This window comes from Dipodomys ordii, unplaced genomic scaffold, assembly GCF_000151885.1.
Source record: "Dipodomys ordii isolate 6190 unplaced genomic scaffold, Dord_2.0 Scaffold65, whole genome shotgun sequence".
In the NCBI taxonomy this organism is placed as follows: Eukaryota; Metazoa; Chordata; class Mammalia; order Rodentia; family Heteromyidae; genus Dipodomys; species Dipodomys ordii.
Window position 1 is genome coordinate 15,880,193 of NW_012267281.1, and position 10,672 is coordinate 15,890,864.

The 10,672-nt window shown below is 33.7% G+C and overlaps 1 pseudogene; it reads left to right on the forward strand.

Moving 5' to 3' along the window:
* The first annotated feature begins 435 nt into the window (after positions 1–435).
* Positions 436–1,154, forward strand: LOC105990534 (annotated as a pseudogene).
* Positions 1,155–10,672: the final 9,518 nt, after the last annotated feature.

Sequence of the window (10,672 nt, forward strand, 5' to 3'; positions counted from 1 at the left end):
AGATGTGCTTTTCTTAGAATAGAAAGTTAATGAGCAAATATAGCTAAAAAAACCAGATGTATGCCAAATATCCCTTGATGAAAGCTAGATGAAATCTAGGTTATTTATAACATTTCAAGACATTTCACATATTACTTATAAATTACAAAGAAGAAAAAGTGAACTTACAGTAAGGCAAGCTATCAGACACACATCATCTCATCAAGAGATCAAAGTCAATAATGCTAATACTGAGACAAGATGTCATCTAGTGTTTCCGTATGCAATTCAGTGAGACTGCATAGTTAATTATGTGGTATTCCTGTTGAAAATGGAAACCCAATCATGTAGAAAAATAAACAAACATGAATGGGAGAATGCCACAGACAACAATCTTATTTAGTTTTGAGATATTATTTTTCAATTAGAATTATATTTTTAGATTCACAGAAGAAAATGGCGGGAAGAGAATACAGAGTGGTGTTGAAAAGATTATTTCAAGTGGAATATGCCATTGGGACTATAAGGCTTGGATCCACAACCACTGAGATCCAGACATCAAAGGGTGTATGTGGCAGTGAAGAAGAGAATTACCTTCACACTCATAGAACCTCACAATATGGAGAAAATTCTAAAGCTTGGTGCTCATAAAGGTTGTGGCATGAGTGGACTAATTGCTGACTCTAATACTTTAATTCCCTAAGTGGAGACACAGAATCATTGGTTCACCTACCATGGAGAGTGTGTATGATCTGCACAAGCTGTGTACAAATCTTGCTCTACAGTTCAGAGAAGGTGCAGTCTCAGGTTTGTGCCTCTTCCCTTTGGATTAGCACTGTTATTTGGAGATGTTCAGGAATAAGGATTCCAGTTGTCTCACATGGACCCATCTGAGACTTCATGTACAGTGGGATGCTCCAGCAATTTTCTCTGCTTCAGAGGGTTGCCAGACCTCCTTGCAAGAAGCTTTTCACATGTCTATGACCCTGAAAGAAGACATCAAGTCTTCACTCATCATCCTCAAATAAATAATGGAGAAGCAGAATGTAACTAACATAAAGCTACCCACAGTGCAGCTTGGCCAGAACTTCCACATGTTCACAAAGGAAGAACTTGTAGGGGTTATCAAGAACATTTCAACATTTAAGGAAGACTGCTTTTTAGAACATGTTTGATATATTTTCAGTTTTCTTATTTTCCCTTATATTTTATTCCCAGCTTCAACTTCTTGGAAAATCTCTAGTGGGTTTTCAATTTTTAGAACTATGTCTTTACATAAAGGCTGTTCTGAAATAAAAGAAAAAATTACAGTAAAATAAAGTGTTTTCTGCAACCACCAAGATATAGTTTTCACCATTATCAACCAATTTGGTACATTTGGGACACTCAACGATAACACAATCAATATATTATTACACCTTAATTTCCTCAGCTTACATTAAAGTTCATTCCTGGTTTTGTGTATTCTAGGAGTTTGAACAAATACACAATGCCATGTGCCCATCATTAGTGTCACTCTGAGGATTTCTGTTATTCTAATATCCCTCTGGGTTCTCTCTATTCATCACCCACTAGTCACTATGACCCAGTATACACTGATATTTTATGTCCTCTAATTCTGCCTTTTCCAGAATACCCTTTAACTTACATCAGGTCATATGCAGACTTTTCAGGTTGGCTCCTTCAAACTTAATTATATACATCTAGTTTCCTTTGGGCCTTTTTGTTGCTCCGTGGTTCACACGTGGTTCACACGTGGTTTACACATCCGTTTGTGGATGTCTCACAGTCTATCTATTCACCTACTAAATACATCTTGGCTTTCCAAGTTTGAGAAGTACAAATAAACTAGTTGTATAACATCCATACACAAATTTCAGTGTTGCTGCTACTTCTGTTTGTATGTGTACATGTAAGTTTTGAAATCCTGTGGATAAATATCCAAGAGTGATAAGAAAATGTCACCATTTGTAACTTCCAAAGTTACTTTCTGGGTTTCTGTCCCCGGATAGTGAATGGAGGATCTCATTTCTCTACAGTGACAGCAGTATATGCTGCTCTTAGACACCATTTTGGTTTTTTTGGCTTATATAGGAAGTCTGTAGTACGGGAGATCGTTCATATTTTAATTTCTCTGATATCATTAAATGTTAAACATCTTTTTATGTGCTTTATTAGTATTCCTTATCTTTGTGAATGTGTTGGACTACTTTGTAATGAAGTTGTTTGTTTTCTCATTGTTGAGTTTTTTGAGTCATTTGCATATTTTATTTTCAGCTAAGTCATGCAAATATTTTCCTACAATATATACATTTGCATTTCCTAGGCCCCGGATCTTCTCAAACTCAATTAATAACAGGTATAACAAACATTTGAAAAGCAGAAGAATTTAATGAAACACATTCTTTTTATTTTTTTATTTTTAAAACACTGAGTATCAAACTGAGTACTTGTGTATGCCAACTACCCTACACTCTAGAGAACCCTGCTGCAGGAAAATTAAAATTTTTGAAATGCACTGTATGTACTGTACACTATATAAACAAATGAACTAGGTAACTTGTGGGTAGAGATGGGAGAGAAAATATGGGAGAATGAAGAGTGGGATGACAATGCCTAAGAAGCATTGTACTCATAACCTGACATATGGAATTATAATCCCTTTGTAGAACTCCTTAACAATAACAATGAAATATTGCTGAAAGTTGTAATTGTTACTTTATTGTAATTATATTAAAATATTACTGTACTAGCAATAAATGTTTGTTCTCTGAGGAAGCAGCAAGGGAAACAGCCTGGATGGAGGCAAGGAAGTAGAAGAAGCAAAGAAAAATAAAATAATGATATAGCATACATTGCTTAGGTTATTGTGTCTCAGTACTTTCCAAATTAGAAAGAGAAGACGCTGAGTTCAAAATGAAAGTTGGAGTTTAAATAATTAAACCAGTGTATGTTTATGATTAGATTGTGAGGGACAAGGAGAATGCAATCATAATGGTCAATGTATATCTTATGAAACTAAGGAAATTGAGGGGAGGGATTTGGGTTGGGAGAAATGAGGGAGAACCACGAAAGGGGTCAATGATCAAGATGCATTGTATTTGTAAGCTGATTTGTTGAATGGTAACTCCTTTGTTCAACTACTTAAAAATATCAAAATATAAAAAGTAAGTGCTGGACGATAGTCGTTCACTCCTGTAATCTTAGTTATTCAGGAGGCTGATATAAGAGGATCACAGTTCAAAGCCAGCTGGGGCAGGAAAGTCTGTGAGATTCTTACCTCCAATCAACCTCTAGAAAACCGGAAGTGGCGCTGTGGGTCAAGTGCTAAGAGTGCTCGCCTTGAGCTGAAGAACTCAGGCAGAGAGAGAAAAACAATGAGAACAACCTCTCCTCTAATATTGTTTTCACATTTTTAAAATTTTATTGTTAAGATGTTGTACAGAGGGGTTACAGTTACATGAGTAATGCAATGAGTACATTATTGTCAAGCATTGTTTCCCCTTCCGGTGTTGTCCCACTATCTCTTCCTTCCTCCATCTCCCACACTCCTATCCCTCCCACCCCCTTGCAGTCTGAAGTTGTAAAGTTCGTTCCAATATTCTGTCCTCTGGGTGTCTTTGTTTCAATGGGCCATCATGTGTCCTTGTTTCAGCGTTTTGTTATACCCCTTCCATTCCCCAGATTAGACATATGTGTGTACAAGATGCTGGGTACCAAAATCAAGTATGACAAAAAGTGGATATGCCATAGAGGAAAGAACATACAAAGGAAACAACTACAAATAAAATAAAATCACATGGTACATTGAAAACAGTAACAATAAAGACAGGCCTCTTGTATCCATATCTTGTGGTCATTTCACTTAGCATCATCGTATACAGTCATTTGTACATGTTTTTTGAGCTTTTCAGCTCATCTGGTAAGATTTCCCTATATGTATACTAATTATTGCAAATAAGGGAAAGCATGGAACCTAAATTTCTTCGGGAATAGGTAACTTCACTTAATATGATTTTTTTCCCCCAAGTCTTTCCATTTCCTAACAAATGTCAACCACTAATATTTTATCCAAGGTATATGGAAAAAAAATTAGTTTGTATTTTTTTTTCTTTTTTGGCAATAATAGGGTTTGAACTCAGGGCCTGGGAGCTGGCATTGATTTTTTTCACTCAAGGCTAATGCTCTACTACTTTGACCCACAATACCAATTATTTCTCTAGTTCTGGTGGTTATTTGGAATACAAATCTCATGGACCTTCCTGCTCAACCTGGCTTTGAATCATGATTCTCAGATCTCAACTTCTTGAATAGATAAAATTGTAAGTATGAGATATAGGTGTCTGGCAATGAACCCTTAAAAGATGAAGCAGGGGGAAGATCAAAAGAATAGTGTCCTAAATAATTCAGCCAGTTCTCCTTAATTTTAGAAGTTAACTATATCTATATATTTACTGATTTATAATATTTTTACTATATCCTAAAATACATCCTATGATAAGAAAACACATTGAATTTTCAAATTCATGTAGTGTTTATTTGGATATATTCTTATACTAAGAAAGGAATTAAGCTTGTATTCATATTACTGAATTGTGAAAATAAGTCTATAATTAATTCCAAGCATTGAGTAAATATATATATATATATATATATACACACACACACACACACACACACATTTTCTTCCAACATTTTAATAAATACAATTGAATGTTTGGAATATTATTGAATAAGTTTTAAATATCTACTGTTTCTCCCATTATGCTTTTTATACATGTAGATTGTACCTTAATACTTCACTTGTAATTCTGCAGGACGAAGATTTTTCAGTGCCCGTATGGGGTCTCTTTGTACACAAAATCCACACTGCATACCTTTTTTTGATGCTCTCTTCCCCCAACAAACATTATTCTGAGAGAAAATCATGTTTGTTGAATTGAAGTAATTAGTTTTCCTGCTTATTCAAAAAGCTAGAGGAAATTGACAATTCAGTCTGTTTCACAGATATTGTTCAAGGATAATGCAAAAATGAAGTCTACACCATGTAAGCTGGTCTTAGAATATTTAAACAGCTCCACAGTGCCTATTACAGGAGTCTGAAGTTTATAGATAAAAAGAATGAGACCCAGACCAACTAAGTCAAATTACACAGCTGGCACAAGCCTCCAATTGGCTTCTATTAGTGAGATCCTTAGCAAAACCACAGTGTCTCAACAACTCAACAAAAGCAACTTTTTTAATTTCTATAACAATATGATCATCTACATATTGTATTTAAACCTAGAGGCAGAAGACTGGAGGTGTACTTCCATAACAGAATGTCCTCCTAGCAAGGACTAGACCTTAAATGTATCTCAGCACCCAAGTAAAGAAGGAAAGAAGAAAAGAAGACACAGATGGAAGGAAGGAACGACAGAAAGAAGGAATGAAAGTGGAAAGGAAGGAAGGAAGGAAGGAAGGAAGGAAAGAAGGAAGAAAAAGGAAGGCGGAAAGAAGGAAGGAAGGAATTTATGACAACTTCTACCCACTTCACTTTTTCTTAGGTTGTTTTATAAAATTATAATGTGAATTATTGGCTTAATTTGAAGTTGAACTTCATACTGTCCTGACGTGCTAAATGAGTTTTAATTGCACAAATTAAGGTTTATCATGTAAATTAAGGTTTATCATGTGATAAACCTTAAGTAAGTTCTGTGTTTTTGCAAAATACAGAATATTATAAATCTGTCTACAAAAACTATGTGGTACAATACTTGGTGTGTGTGTGTGTGTGTGTGTGTGTGTGTATCCATTGTCTATCAGTGGTTACAATGTAATATGGAAGATATTCAATGTGCCCTAAAATATATCACTAATTCATGTATTAAACATTCTACTACTTCCTTTTGTTTCACTACCCCTATATTTTGTTTTTTATCAGAATATCATCACACTGAAATAATAATATAGGATTTCTCTTCTACAGTAATAAAAATATAATTTATTCATATCTTCTTATGGCTTTAACAGCTAGTATCTTTAATGATGAATAATATGGCATTATACATATATATAGCATATTCTATTAATTCTTATAGTCATGGATGAAATCTTAATTGCCTTTCATATTTGACAATTACAAATTTATAAGTAAGTAATTCTATGTTTCAGTGATGCTTAGTTAAACATACAAGAATAGAAAAGTAAATCCTTCATAGTCAATAATTAACCAAGTCAATAATTAGCGTTGTCTTCTTCTAGTGGTTTTTAATAAGAGAAGTTGATGAAAAAGACTACTTTAAAATCAAAATTGTAGTGTATTTAGATACAATTATGCCCCTGCAGGATGAATTTGTCAAAATTACACTATAAAGTTTTGATGTCATGCTGGACACCAGTGGCACACGCCTGTAATCCTATCTGGAGGCTGAGATCTGAGGATCACAGTTGAAAGCCATCCCCGACAGGAAGTCCATGACACTCTTATCTACAATAAACCCCAAGAAAACCAGAGTAGCACTTTGGTACAAGTGGTAGAGCATTTGCCTTGAGCTGAAGAACTGAAAGCTCCCAGGCCCAGAGTTCAAGCACCATGACCAAATAAAAATAAGAAAAATAAAAAGTTTTCATATCATGGTCCTATAGGAACCCATAATATATATGGTATATCTGATATTTTGATAATTTAAGTGGCTGAGTTAAAGTAAGTCAAAATGTGGCAACTGTAGCCATAAGAGAGAGTAGTTATTTTAACTTGAAGAAACAAGATATACTGGGCATGGACCTCTGGAGTATACATCTAAGCACCATTATGAGCATTTGAGAAATCAGGGTATTTTTGAGCACAGACTGCATACATCTGGATTTAAATTTATCAAGGAAAACAGCTTTCTCCTCCTAATATAGTAATTAGGCCCATCACTGGTCAAAAAGAATTGAGCAGAACAAATATTTACTTGTTTATATTGTCATACTTTCATTTAAGATTCATATTAAAACTGAGCAATATACATTGGAAATATGGATAGCAGAAACCTTAAAGAACATGGTTTAACTAAGACTTCCACCAACATGCCATCTGTTCCCATCTCTTCTTAGACCAAGACACAATAGGTTTGAGCATATGGACCGTGGGCTGTGAACATGAGGAATTTTTAGCCTGTTACAATTATTTTTGGGGGAACTTTGTTTTGATTTGCTTTTTTGTTGTTGTTTTGTTTTGTTTTTCAACAATTTATGTTTTTATTTATTTGGGATGGTTTATATATCATGCCGGTTGAAGGATAGTTGAAACCAAATATTTTTACAGAATAGCTTGTTCTCTGATTCTGTATTAAGTGACAAATGGTAAGAAGTGAATAAAAGTTACAAAGAAAAAGAGTTTTTCCATTTCTAGATCTTCAGAGTTTTTTAATATATCAATAACTATTTCTGTTTGCACAAAACTTTCCCTTCACTGATTTGCAATGCTTGCCTATTCTTCTCTTATACTGGGATTTCACAGCTCAAAGATGAAAGATAGTCTCTCTGGTTATACTGTGTGACATTGCCTTAAATGAATTAATTACCTTAACACCGTAAATTAACTCTATGCGTACCATGGGTTTCTGGTCACTCTAAAACCTTAAAAGTATTAATTATTTTTAAGAACATGCTTGCTAAGCATTATTCTTAAAAGAACATCATTTTGTAATTTATCTGAATGAAGGCCAACAAAACTACAAACATGATCACTGAAAGATCCCTTAAGTACAAAGCAGAAATGTATAAATCTCATGTAGTAGTCTTGGATTAAAATGGAACTTCAGATTGATTTCCATAATGAAAATATGTACTTGACTATCAAGAAATACATGTGTTATTAAGCTTTATTATCATTTGTTAAGTCATGCTCTGATTTCAAATCAGGAGAGTCATTATGCTTTACTTGATATTTAAATATTGCAGCTCTTTCTCCCCCTGATTGAGGTAGGCATCTGTACCTAAGTGAAGCAAGTTACTTTATAGATCCGAATAAAATGAGCAATAGATGAGAGTCATCACTGAACTGTTTTAGTCTGTCCAGTCATGAAAAATCAGTGCTTTGATTACTGAATTGTTCTCTTCTCATCTTCCCACCATCAGTCACAAATGACTGCTTCTAAAGTACTCTGCTCATTGCTCCCATCAATCCTGATGTAAATCTAGTCATGACACCTCCTTGTTACCTCTTGTTTCATGCCTGCTTACCTGAATACCCTTCACAAAGTTGGTTCCACCGATCAGTCAAAAAGGACAAGAGAACAGCACTCTTCTGGAGTCTCAGGACAAGAGAGAAATGAAAAACTAAATAAATAAATAAGTAAAAGGACATGCAGCATTCAAATTCAAAAGATGTGGAGAGCCTTGCTGTTTTGAATATCAATTACTGTCAGATGTAAGCTTGGGTTACTGACTAAAACATCTTGGATATCAGAGGCCAGTGATGGGTGGAAAAGTGAATTAAGAGAGAACTGTTCAATGAACACGAAATGTTAGGAAACTACAAAAGTAAAGCAATCAACATGCAAAATAAACTGAACCTCTGAGTGACTGACTGACTGGACTTAGAGCTCAGCATTCTTATGTGCTAAAGATGATACTCTGAAAGAGTGGCTTATATTGTAGTTTTCATTCTTAGTTTCAGTCTCAGATAATGAGACTGTTAATATAAAAGCTATATAAAATTTAACATGTTCACTAAATTAGTTAATACAAGCAGAAAACTTTTTAATTATTTTTTTTAAACTTGGGAATAGTTCACACACTAGCACCATTAATAAGCTTTTAGTTCAATGTTATCTATTGAAGTAATGATGTGAGATCCTGAGAAATAATGATTTATTATTAAGGGGTTTTGGAATAAATTTTAAAAACTTGGTATCTAAATCTTAAAAAAAGGAAATCTGATCCAACATAAATTTGAAAATTTACTATAAATTTCACTTTGAATTGGCTTGAATTAGTTTAGCTGGATTATAATTCACACCAATTACAACTGAAATTTTTTTAAAGGTGCGTCTTGGAAATGAATATGACTGCCAGTTCAGGTTCAGTGTACGTGCTGTCAACAGGAGCCACTGCCTCCCCAAGCCACTTGGCCATAGCTCTTCTATCTCACAAAACAATGGTCTAAGAATCTAAATAGCCCTACTAAAATAAGTGAAAAATGAAAACTTTGTTGTTAAGCCACAGAATAACAAGGAACACGTTACAATTCAAAATACCTCTTGAAGTTGGAATCCTTTTTATGTGTTTGTAGAACCTCTTTATTTTGGTTTACTTTGTGAGCATCAATATGAACATGACTTCAAAAGAGATAATTCTAGGGTAAAAACTCTATTGTGATGTTAGTAAATGATATTTAAGGTAGAAAACAAGAGGAAATGGCATGCAAAGTACTCTAATAGTAAAATGTGGAGATTTTTCCAAAGATCTTTTTTTCTCATCATGAACACACACAAAATGTTTAATATGACTTAAAAATCTAAGAGAAGAGACAATAAGAAATAAAAGAAACAGATTCTCAATAATCAGAAAGACTATGCTTAGTGATATATAATTTTACATTATATTTCATAATAGTCTGCTGCAAAGAGTTACATTTTAAAAATGATACCCACTTTTTCAAGATTACCTTAGTAAGATGTAGAAAGATAATACAATTTGTGTAATACTTGAGAAAGCCTATAGCTCTGGTACTGGTAATGGTGGGGATTGGAGGGAGGAGACATTGAGGCAGACCTTCTCCAAATTGTCCAAATGGACCTGGCACCACTGTTACAAATCAACAATCATTCTGTGAGCTTGAAATCCTTTACTATTCATAAAGTGTTAAAATAATAAAGGCTTAGTTTAAGCAATATCTTTTGTGAATTAATATATACTAACAAAATTGAATGTTTTCAAAATGGATTTAACTACTTTAGAAACATGGTTCTTCTTGATTGTTAAACATGATGAAATCCTGATAGAAATAAGAGAGAAAATATCCATTGCTTAACATCCATTTTTCAGAAATAGTTATTTTTGTATATTTTCATTTATTGTCTGTTTCCTATTATATGTGTCTAGGACATAAACTCAGTTCTAATTGGAGAAGGAGAAAGGACTATATGCTATTACACACCTTTATTTCTCATGTTATAAAAATAATTTAATTGCTAAAAAAAACTGAAAATAATCTTCTTGTAGTACCCATATCCAATAACTATTTGGGCTTTATATTTTATAATTCAAAGAAAGTGCTTAGAACACATGAGATTTGTGATCATTTTTCAGATATGTATAATAGCTTTAACATTAAAAATGTTTCCTTCTCTGCTTTTTCAAAGAAGAAGACCATTATTTAATCAAAACAGGGCTTTCTCCAGGGTGAAGGAGTTTGATTTATTTAAATATATAAAAGGAAAAGAGTCAATAATAAGCTTTGCTATCTATGCTAAAGCATGGCATAGAGTTAATAAAAAGCAACACTTTGTCAGTATAAAATATTTCCATGCTTATTTTCCCCTTGTTTATGAAGAAAAAAATGTTCCTTAAAACACATTCATCCAATCTCATATAAGACAATTAGAAAATAGCGAAAGGGGAAAATTTGTGCCTGTTCAGTGTGGATAGTTGGATAGAAAGATGTCAGGAACAAATGGATTCTCTGTTTCCAGTGTAGATCCTTGTTCTTGATGAGTCCATG